This window comes from Callospermophilus lateralis, chromosome 2, assembly GCF_048772815.1.
Source record: "Callospermophilus lateralis isolate mCalLat2 chromosome 2, mCalLat2.hap1, whole genome shotgun sequence".
Lineage (NCBI taxonomy): Eukaryota > Metazoa > Chordata > Mammalia > Rodentia > Sciuridae > Callospermophilus > Callospermophilus lateralis.
Genome location: NC_135306.1, coordinates 207,326,187 through 207,338,329, shown reverse-complemented (window position 1 = coordinate 207,338,329; position 12,143 = coordinate 207,326,187).

Genomic DNA, 12,143 nt, shown 5'->3' with positions numbered 1-12,143 from the left:
CCCTGGGGCTAGTGCCTGTGGGAAATAGTAGTCCCTGCAGCCCTGCCCCCACCACGGTGGGCCTGGGGAACACGCTGAGATGAGCCGAGGGCAGGGGGGGCACCTGGATTCCCGGGGGGGGGGGGGTGACAGGAGCAAGCCCTCCTTTGAGTCACCCAACACCTGTCCTGGTGATTGGCTGCTGAACTCCTCCTTCCTCAGCTTTTTTTTCCTCCCGTGATCCAGCAGGAGGCGCCAGCACACAGCGTGGGACACTGCAGTGCATGTAGTGGCAGCCAGGAGGGCCAGGCAGGCCAAGGCCCCAGGATGGAGAGGGACAGCTCAGAGACAGGCACTGCACCTTCTGGGGACTGGACACAACAGGAACAAGGACAGAGCAGTGGGCACAGGGGATCCTGGACTTGACCCTGACAGCTGCAAACTACCTGGAAAGTCTTCCAGGGCTGCCAGGTCCATTGCTGCAAGGGTCAGGCCACTGGGAGGACCTGTTGGGAAGCTAATCCAGGCAAGAAGGGATGAGGTGGTGACCCAGAGTGACCGAGGGAACCAGCAAGAGGGAGGGGTTCTGGGTGTGGGGAGGGCCACCCTCGAGGAGAGAAGCCTGGCCGTCTAGTGGCACAGAAGAACCTGGGCGCGGGCTGGCAAGTACTTCCCTCCACGTTCCCCAAGCGCCCTTGAGGAGCCACCCTGAGCTCTGGACGTGAGCAAAGAGGGCAGCCTTCCCACCAGGGCCTCTCTGGTCAGGTGCCCGCGTGCCCTGCTTGTCACTGGCCCTGATCACCCAGAGACAGGAGGATCCAAGTTCAAGGCCAGCCTGGGCAACTTATCAAGACTGTCTCAAAAAGGACTGGGAGTGCAGTTCAGTGGGAGAGCACTGTGGGACCCAGTACTGCAAAAAATAAAAATAAAAAATACTCTTGTTTCCGAGGAGACCTTTGTGTGCAGCAGAGGGCAGTACCCCGGGGCATGGCTCGTCCCTGCGCCTGAATGTGGAGTTGCTAGGGAGCCAATGGGCTCCCCATTGACCATGGTGACTCTGGGGCAGCTGCAGGCAGCGCAGCCCGGTATAGAATGGACCCCTATAACCCAGCCACCTCTGGAACTCGTAAGTTTCCAAGGCTGTGGCACGTGCTGTCCTTGCTCCTCTAGATGGCCACCTTCTCTCGCTCGGCCATGCACCAGGCTGCTGCCACCAAAACCCCCAGCAGTGGCAGAGGGGCCAAGGGAGAGCAGGGAAGGGAACTGTGGGGTGCAGAGCAACTGGGTAGCCAAGCGCCAGAGGGCCACTCCCTCGGAACCAGCCATGGCCCCACCTGCCGATGGGGAGTGACCTAGAACCTTCCTCGGAGTGTGCTGTGCAGCTGGATGAGCTAATGCGGCCCTGGGCTTGGCAATGCGGCTAGTATGGCACTGCTGAATGGTGCTGAAGGCCGCCGCCCTCCAGCCCCGCAACTTCCCACCCCTCGGTTTTCCATCTCCCAGCCTCGCCCCCAGCCCTAGCACCCACCTGCCATTTTTGTTCAAGTGAGCCACCACTGGCTGCAGGGGTCAGCTGTGGCCACCCTCCCATGACCCCCTTAGGCCTCGTGGGGCAGGAGTGTAGTGGCCTGCCCGTGTCACCTGTGCACATTTATGGCCCTGGTACATTTGTTCCTGTGATCTTGGGCAAGCCACGCAAAGACCCTAAGCTTCTATTTCCTCCTTTGTGACAAAGAATCCCAGCATGACCCTAGTTATTACTAATCAGTCTATTAATTACACGGTGGTAGGCTTAATGCGATGAGAAAGGTGTCCAGCAGCCATTGGTCGGGTCTGTAACAAGGTGGCTGCCTGGACAGATGGACAGACGCTTTGGCCAGTGACAGTCGGCAGAGCCACAGCCAGCTCCAGTGGCAGAGCTGAGGTAGGTCTGCTGTTCCAGCAAGGTGCCATCTGGTCCCCTTCTCTCTTTCCTCCTGCCGTCAGCTGCCAGACAGGGGCCCTCTGTCAGGGCGCGGGACAACTGGTCATAAAGTTCAAGACCAGCAGTGCCCTTATCAGATGTCTCTGGAAATGGCCTCGGAAGAGCAAAGGTCACTTCACCAAGGGATCATTTTAAAGTAAAGTCCGGTTGTTCAGGGGCTGCCACACGTCCCACAGGACACAGTGGGAGAGAGAAGAGGCGGTTCCAGGACACAGCAGGTGCTGCCCGGGTCTGGGAGCTGAGCTGGGCTCGTCTCCTGGGGCTCCGGTACTGTTGACTGAGCATGTCCTTTGGGCTCTGGGCCAGGACAGCAAACACACACTGTTCCTCCAAACTCCCTGCCCAGAAGCCCCATGAGAGGGGCCTGGTGACCTGCCACGTGGAGAGAACCCAGGGGACGGCTCGGCCAGCTCACCTCTGGCCATACTTCAGAGCCCTCCACCTGTCCTGTGCAAACCCCACTCCGCTGCCACAGCAAATAAGCCCTATTCCCAGGGGCTCAGGGAAACCTGGTGCAGGTTAGGCAACTGTGGCATGATCCGAAATGCGTTTGGTCTTCATCCAGGTTTCCTGGCACAGAGCTCCTACCCGTGGGAATTCCTGAGTGACGGGGGTGTCTTTGTTATTCACAACGAGCCCCTGATCATACCTGAGTTTGTGCTACTGAGGTGACTTGGAGGGGGCAGCCAGCCGCAGGATGGGGCCCCTCAGCAGAAAATCAAGTGATTCGAGGATGTTTGCAGCACCCCCTCAACCCCTGGTAAGGATGGGGCTGGAGCTGAAGCTCTGTTAAATTCTATAAACTCTCCAACAGCAAGCTTGGAAGAGCTCCCATGGGCAAGACCACGGAAGTCCTTGCCCCTTCACAATGACTCCTGTGTCCCTCTTCCTTGGATACTTGTGAACTGTGTGCCTTGTAACAAACCAGTTGACAGAAGTGAAGTCCTTCCCTGAGTTCTGTGAGCCGCTCCAGCAGATCACCTAACGTTCGGAGGGGCGGTGGGACCCTCTATTCCAGCCAGCCAGGAAGCACAGAGGACGAGGCTGGCTGGCATGTGCAGGGGACAGGCTTGTGGGATGGCGCCCTCCACCTGTGGGTCTGCTCTAAGACCAAGTCCCTAGGACGTGGATCTAGCTGTAGGACACCCAGTGGGTTCTCAGGGGTTGCTTAGTGTGGACAGCCACACATCCGGTGTCAGGAGTGTGGTGTGAAGGAGCAGAGAGTGGCTTCTCAGACTTACTAGAAGAGCCCTGGCTACCAGAAATGTGGCCAGGGGGGCAACAGGGTAAAGAGAGCAGGCGGAGAGACCTTTGATTCCTGGGCAGCCACATGGTCACCCGGCTGTAGCAGCTATTGGTGAGGTCACTTCTGAAGGTGAAAGTTGCTGTGGAATCTAGAGGTGACCCAACTCCCAGGGAGGTGGCTCACTGGGTACACAAGGAAATGCAAACTGGGCAGAAAGCAGTGAAATATCCAGCCCTGCGGTCATTCTTCCAGGGAAAAAGTGAAGCAAAGGTAAAGGAGCGCCCAGTCGGGGCGAGGCCGGACCACACCTGGAGACCAGGAGTCTGCGCACTCGGTGTTGGCCTGGGAGCACCGCCACCCCCAAGGCAGATATCAGACAGGACCACAGCAAGTGCATCCAGGACCTCTAGTGGCCAAGGTCCCCTGCAGGAGGGCCAGGAAGAAGGTGACACGAGAGGGCAGGGCGCGGGGAGCCTCGCGCTTGGTCGAGGTGTGCACGGCTCTGGAGAGCCTCTGTGGACACTGTGGCTGAGGTGGCTCTGGGTGGAGAACCCAGCACCACCCAAATAAATAAATGAGTAAGATGGATCCTGCAGGGAGCTGACTGAGGTCAGCGTTGGGGGACATCGCTGTGAGCTGAAGAGCCTGTGTGGGTGGAGGCAGGAGCCACGCTCACCCTGACCTTCACAGCGGCTGCACGTAATGCAGACCTGGAGGTGGCTCTAGGGCCCAGCCAGCCTGGTGCACTAGACAGACGCCACTGTGGGTCCATTGACCCTGTCAGGCAGGACTGTCCCCTTCCTTGTCAATGCCAAGTGGCTTTCTATGCAGGCCACATGGGGCCCATGATGCACTAAACCATTCCCACTATGAAGGCCGCAGTGGGGGCCTCGCACAGGCGCCCAGTGACTCCGCAGCTGTGGAAAGTGCCTCTGCTTCCTCATGGGCAAAAATCAAATGAGAGAGTGGGGAAAGGGCAAAGGGCAGGCGGGGGGGGGGGAGGGCGCTGAGCGGGCGAGGCCACACATCCCAGACTCCAGTTCCAGGCAGCCTCCGCCACACAGCAGGAATTGCTCAAGGGGCCCTGGGGTGACTCCCAGCACAGGGAGGAAAGACAGATGTGGAGGAACACAGTGGACATTGATAAGATCAAGGCAGATCCGATTCAAGGGTACAGGGACTGTCACCTGGACAGTCGGATGGGATGGCACACGGGGTGGGGGAGGCGGAGCTACAGCTGCAGTCGCAGGATCCCCTACGACAAAGTAACAAAGCAGCCCTCTTCTACCTCAGGGCTGCAAGTTGGGGAGAGCGCTGGAGACCCCAGGGGTGTTCCCCTGGGCTGGGCCCCGTGGGGTTACCCCAGGCATGTGCCTCACCCAACGGCACGGGGGCTGGGAAGGGCCCGGGAGGAGAGCCAGGGTGGAGGACGCGTTTCCGCAGCACACCGGCGCTCTCCACACCACTGCTGGGTTGGATCACGACCATTGCCCAGGCCCCAGAGCTGATTCACTGGGCAGGTGGAACCCCTCATGGGGTTGCTTTCCCAGCACTGGACCCTAGAAAGCAGTCTACCCACCTGGTGAGGCTGTGTCCCCACTTCTGCTTCTCCCCGGAACCCTGAGCAGATTCACCTCACATGCCTCCATTTCCTTATCTGCAAAGTGGGTATGCAAACGGAACCCGCCCTGCCTGGCACCGGTGGGTGTGCAAGTCCGACTGGCCACCATCGTCATTGTCCTCCTGATGGTGTGTTCCCAAAGCACACAGTTTTGTGGAGCTGATGGCCTCTTGCCTTCCAGGAAATGCCCTTCACAGATGAGCAGGGGGAAGCAACCGAGACCTGACTTCCTGCTCTTTAACAGCAGACTCCTGGATCCTCAAACTGTCCTCTAGGTGAAAACTGGCATCTCACCAGTTTCGAGTTTCTGATGGAACTAAAGAGAACATGTTCTCCCGGAGGCCAGCCCAAGGCTGGACCAGAAGCTCAGTACACACATGCCGGACCCAGCTTGGCACTGCCTGAGGCCCTGGCCCGACTTCTGTAGTTCAGGATGCTGCGCCTCCAGGATTGTTCAAATCAGATTTTTTTTAAAAAAAATGCTTAATGCTCAAAGAGAAGCATCCAAAATGGAATTATTTCTGGACTCAGTAGCACACACGTGCCACCCCAGCTGCTTGGGAGGCTGAGGCAGGAGGATTGGAAGTTCAAGGCCAACCTGGGCAAGTTAGTCAACTTGGTGAGACTCTGTTTCAAAACACAACCAAAAAGAGCAAAGTGGGATTATTCCAGGAGGTGGAACCCGAGGCTGAGGTGTGGAGCCATCCCCAACCTCCTAAAATTACCCATCACACGTACAGTTGCCCACATGATCTTTCGCCCCCTCCCCAATTATTATTAATCTTTTTTTTGGTACTGGGGATTGAACCCTGGGAGCTTAACCACTGAGCCACATCCCCATCCCTTTTTTTTAATTTTGAGACAGGGTCTCACTAGTCGCTAGGATCTCGCTAAGTTGCTGAGGCTGACTTTGAACTTGTGATCCACCTGCCTCCGTGTCTGGAGTCCTGGGATTACATGCGTGTGCCACGGTGCCCGGCTCAAATGACTACATCTTTAATGTTACTATATTCCTTAGTCCATTTTGTGTTTCTCTAACTGAATAACATAGACCCAGTGATTTATAAGGAAAAGAACCTTCTGGAGGCAGGGGAGTCCCGGATCAAGGGCTGCATCTGGTGAGGGCCTTCATGCCGGTTGACCCCGCGGAGCCTCAAGGTGACGCAGGCACCATGTGGCAAGACAGAGCAAGGTGGTGGCTCAGCTCTCTCTTCCTCTTCTCATAAAGCCACCTCCATGACCTCTTCTGCATCCAATTACCTAAGGCCCTGCCTCCAAGTTCCATGACCATGTGACTTTGAGAATTAAGTTTCAGTTTGAGTTTTGGGGGCAAACCCCTAGATGAGGCTCTGCAATGGGGCTGTACGAGGCTCCCCTAGACCCCTCCACCACAGGAGGCAGCTGAGCAGGCTCAGCTCCCCGGCTCCACTCCCTCCTCAACGCGTGGCACTGAGCAAGAGGTCCCACCCTGCAAGCCTCAGCTTCCTCCAGAGGTGACACCAGCACAGCCCCCATCACGTGCCCCGTGATGTCTGCCATTAGCTTCATCACCCAGGAAGGCCACAGTGACCTGTCCCTGGGCACCCTTGATGCTTCTCCAAACCCTGGCCACCTTGTCGGCTGGCCACCGTGGTACGTCCCCTCCTTGCCTGCAGGAACGCCACCGTTTTCCAAGTGTGATGTGTCATAGTTATTCAGGAAGAGCAAGGCCAGCAGCACCAGGTGCCTGGGGGACAAATTAATAAAGAGAGTGCTGAGAACAGCGGCCCAGACACAGGTGGACAGGGACACAGAGCCGTCCCCTAGAAGGCCGGCCAGGCAGCGCCTTGCTGCAGATGGGATGTGGGTGGTGGCTCCTGGCATGGGACGAGCTAGGGGCAGAGTTCCCAGCAGAGGAAATCAAAGGCACAGTTTCTCAGTCTCTAGCTGCAGGAGGGAGCTCAGAGCATGATAGGGACTGTGCTGGGAGAGGTGACACAGGTGGCCAAAGAGACAACTGCCCCTCAGATTGCTCCCAGCCCAGTGAGCTTGATGGCATAGACTCCCTGTGGTCAGAGCGAACCTGGGCCACCTTGCATCTGTCCTTGGCATGCTGGGCTGACTCCTCTATCTTGGGTGGCATCTGAGTAACTCGGAGCCCATGTAACCCAAGGTGCAACCTGGGGCCAGTGACGCCAGTAGAGCCAGCCAGGGCCGCAGGGAGCGTCCAGAGGCTCCGGCTCCCGCTGAGGTCCAGGCCTCAGGACTGAAGTCTAAGAATCTAGTGGACACGCAGGACCCCGGGGCATAACCAAGCTGAAGAGCATGTGGCACCTGGTCTTGTAACCAAGGGTGACAGGCAGGAGTCTCAGACTGTTGCTGAGCCTCTGGATGCTGCACGCACTACCCAGTGGAAAGCCATGGACGAGCCCCGACTGTGCCCTGGTGGGGACGCTCGCTTCTGCTCCTTCTACTAGCCCAGCCCTGGCACTGCCCCACCCCAGGAGCTGCATCCAAGGCCTCTGGCTACTCAAGTCTGGGGCTCAGAAGGGGACGTCACAGCCCCCTCACCTGAGCATCCAGAGTGGACGGAACCCTGGTGCTCCAGGGCCACACAGTAAAGGAAGCCACCAACCAGACGTCTTGACAAAGGACAGTGGGCTCTGTGGCCCACACCTGCGATCCCAGAGCTGGGAGGCTGAGGCAGGAGGATCACAAGTTCAAGGCCAATCTGGGCAATTTAGTGAGATCCTGTCTCAAAAATAAAAATAATAAAGACTGGGGATGTAACTCAGTGATAGGGTGTCCCTTGGCTCAATCCCAGCGCCCCACCCCAAGAAAAGGACAGTGCGGGGTGTTGTAGCGGCTTGGCTTCCCCTTATTCCTGAGTTGAGGTGCTAACCCCGCACCCCAGGGTGCCACTCTGGTCATTGCAAACAGTAGTTCAAATGAGGTCATGGTGGGGTGGGGTGGGGTGGCCAGCATGGCTGGAGGCCTTCTCAAAGCTGGGATTTGTACCCAGAGACCCACAGCAGGGACAAGCCATGCGAAGTCAAGTTCTGTTCCACAAGCCCAGGATCTGCCGGAGGGGCCGGGACAGACCCTTCCACAGCCTCCAGAGGTGGCGGAGCCCTGGCCACATCACTCTTGGGCTTGTGGCCTCCAGCGCTGCAGTGGGTGTTTCAAGCAGCCAGGTTGTGGTCCTTTGGGATAGCGACCTTGGAAACCAAGAGGGAGGTGAGAGGAGTGGGGTGACCCCAAGGCCCAGTCTCGCGTCTGTCTTGAACTTGAGCCCAATCCACAAGGTGTGCCCAGCCCCACGCGTGGAGGCGAGCCAGGCTAGATCGTGGGCTCCACACGGGTGCAGTTTGGTTCCCTGGAGACCTGGTTCCCCTTTGTCCTGGTGGCCTGCCCTGTCACAGGGCCGCCCCAGGCAAGCCTGCACGTGAAGGGCAGGCCAAGGCAGCCCGAGGCTCTTCCGCCAAGCCACACGGCCCTGGCGCCTGGTCCTGACTTGGGCCTGGTTCTCAGAAGAAACTTCCACCACAGGACGAACCTGAATCCTCTTGTCAGACGCCCTAAGGGCAGGTAAGAGCAACTGAAAAAGGAATGACTGGCTGGGTGAGATGCACACACCTGTAAGCCCAGCCACGGGAGGCAGAGGGAAGGAGGATCACAATTCAAGGCCGGCCTCGGCCACTTAGTGAGCCCGGCCTCAAAATAAAATAAAGGTGCTGGGGATATAGCTCAATGTTCGAGTGCCCCTGGTTCAATCCCCAGTACCCAAAACACAGCTTGAGTGTGTGTGTGTGTGTGTGTGTGTGTGTGTGTGTGTGTTGCTGGGGTCGAACCCAGGGCCTTGTGCGTGTGAGGCAAGCACTCTACCAACTGAGCTGTATCCCCAGCCCTATGTGTTTTTTTAATAAATCACTGTAATTACTGTTACCACTTCCTGTCCCAATAGCTTTGGGGACTTCTGACCCCATCCCTGTGAAAACCATCCTCACTGGGTGGAGTTGGCGGGCGCCAGAGTCTCTGGTGCATTTTGGCCTCATTCTAATCACACTGTTTGGCAAAAGGGACGTCACTCTTCAGATGTCGGAGGCCTTGGGTAGCTAAGGACCACAGGACCTTCAGGGGTTCTTCCTGAAGCCCTCCTCTCCCCCGAGCTGGCCACCGGCCATCACTGAGCCTCCCCACCCCGTGGTCCCTGGACCTGTCAGTGGTGAGTTCAGCCCCTTGTTTCTCTCTCTGCATCATTTGGTCTCCTCCTCGGTGTGTCCCTCTGCATCAGTGTGTCCCTCATCGCTGCGTGATCATCCATCCAGGGCCCTGTCCTGAGCCCGTGCTCCATGCCCAACCCACAGGGGGCGCAGACACACCCAGGATCCCTTGGTCTTTCTGTTTAGTGCCTGGTGAGGCCGAGGATGAGCTCACAACCTGTGGGTCCTGCACAGAAACTTCTGAACAGACAGACGCAGAGGCAGCTCAGTTTTCCATTGAGATTTATTTTATTTTATTTTTCTATTTTCCTGCATCTCTACCATATCTGGAGCAAGGTATTTTTTAGGTGTCAGTTTGTGGAGGACAGTGATACATGACCGGTGTTTTGCAGTTTTGTTGTATTCTTAGATTTTTTATTTTTTCCTTGGTGAGTCGCTGTGAGTATTCTTCCTCTCACTTGTCTACTTTCCTGGATTCTCTTCTAACTTCAACAGACAGTCTCTGTTGGCTCCTCTTCCCCCTCGGGAACATCATGTCCTGCACTACTTCTGTCATTGTCCACCATTTGCAATGTGAACCCTTTCAGCAAATCTTCTGTTTATCTTGTAGACAGTGATTGGACTCATCATTTCTGTTTATTGAAAGTCAGCCCTAGAAACCTTAGGTGGGAGCTTTAGGGTTGAGGCTGTATATTGTTTATGATGGGTGTTGTTCACATTGGTCTCCCCCTCAAAGGCGAAGACCTGCAGAACTTCAGGGACCACACAAGTCTACAGGGTGGACTCTGTAGAGCCCCAGATCCATACTGCTAGGAGGGAAAACACACAAACAACAAGAAAAAACAAACCAACCAGGATGCTCCAATAACTGAATCCACTGACAGCACAGTAGAAGAAATGTCAGGAGTTCACAGCGTACATAGTTAAGCTGATCTCTGAAGTAAAGGATAGTATAAGAAGTGAAATCAAAGAAAAATACAGAAAGTGAAAGATCATCTCAAAAAAGAATTAGAGATTCTAAAAAAAAAAAAAGAAGCAGAAATCCTCAAAATGAAGGAATTAATAAACCAAATTATAAATTCAATGGAAAGCGTCACCAATAGACTAGACCACTTGGAAGATAGAACTTCAGGCAATGAAGACAAAATATATAATCTTGAAAATAAAGCTGACCATACAGAGAAGATAAGAATCCATAAACAGAACATCCAAGAATTATGGATAACATGAAAAGATCCAACTTAAGAGTTGATGAGATAGATGAAGGAGCAGAGATACAAACCAAAGAAATGCACAATCTTTTCAATGACGTAATATCAGAAAATTTCCCAACCCTCAAAAATGAAGTGGAAAATCAAATACACGAGGCTTATAGGACCCCAAATGTACAAAGTCCTGGTAGGCCCCCACCAAGACCAATCATACTGAGAATGACTCAAATACAGTCATTAAAGGCTGTGAGAGAAACAAAACAGATTACATACAGGGGGAAACCAACTCGGATCTCAAAGATTTCTCAGCCCAGACCCTCAAAGCGAGGCGTTTCTGAAATAGTATAGTTCAGGCTCTGAAAGACAATGGATGCCAACCAAGAACTTTATATCCCCCAAAATTAAGTATCAGATTTGAAGATGAAATAAAACCCTTCCATGATAAACAAGAGTTCGGGGAATTCACACGTGGAAGTCCTGCAAAATATTCCATGAGAAGAATGGAGCAAGGGAAAAAACGGGAGGAGCGACACCATGAAACAGCCAACCAAAGGAGAGACCAAGTCAGATCAAAACCAGACATAAACCAGAATACAGGGAACGCGATCATGTCTCCCAACAACCCCAACGTTGACCACCTGGACTCACCAATCCAAAGACACAGCCTGGCAGCCTGGATTCAGAAACATCCCCCAACAATCCGCTGCCTCCAGAGACTCATCTCACAGGCAAAGACATCCCCAGACTGAGGTGAGAGGGTGGGAAGTGCAAACAAGCAGGGGTCTCCGCCCTCATTCCAGTAAAGGTGGGCTTCAAGCCCAAGTTAATCAAAAGGGACAAAGAAGGGCATTCCATACTACTTAGGGGAATTATAGATCAGCAAGACGTAACAACTGTGAATATTTATGCCCCAAACAATGGAGCATCTGTGTACGTCAAACAGACCCTTCTCAATTTCAAGAATCAAAAGGGACCACAAAACAAGAATACTGAGTAGATTTCACATGCCTCCACCACTACTGACAGATCTTCCAAACAAAAACTAAATAAGGAAACTATAGAAATAAATAATATGATCAATAATTTAGACTTAACAGACATATTTAAGATATTTCATTCATCAATGGGCAAATATACTTTCTTCTCAGCAGCACACGGATCATTCTCTAAAATAGACCATATCTTATGCCACAAGCAATTCTTAGTAAATACAAAAAGTAAATAAAAAAGGAGCTAAGGCCCTGCATTCTATCAGATCATAAGGAATGAAATTATGAATGAACAATAAAATAAAAAATGGAAGCTACTGTAACAAATGGAGACTAAATAATACACTATTGCATGATGAATGGTTAGTAGAAGAAATCAAAGATGAAATAAAAATACCTAGAGGTAAATGAGATCACTGATGTGACATATCAAAATCTCTATGACACTATGAAGACAGTGCCTAGAGGAAAGTTTATTGCATTGAGCTCATTTATTAAAAGAATAAAAAGTCAACAAAGAAATGACCTAATATTACATCTCAAAGCCCTAGAAAAATAACAAATTAACACCCAAAACAGTAGAATACAGGAAATAATTAAAATCAGAGCTGAAGTCAATGAAAATGAAACAAAAGAAACAATTGAAAAAAATTGACAAAACAAAAAGTTGGTTCTTTGAAAAAAAAAAAAAACAATAAACACCTATCTGTGCTAATGAAGAGAAAACTCAAATTACTAAAATATGTGATGAAAAAAGAAATATCATGACTGACACAACTGAAATACAAAGGATAATTAGAAACTACTTTGAAAGTTTATACTCCAATAAAATAGAAAATACCAAAAACAGGGGCTGGGGTTGTGGCTCAGTGGTAGAGGGGTCACCTAGCATGCATGGAGCACTGGGTTCA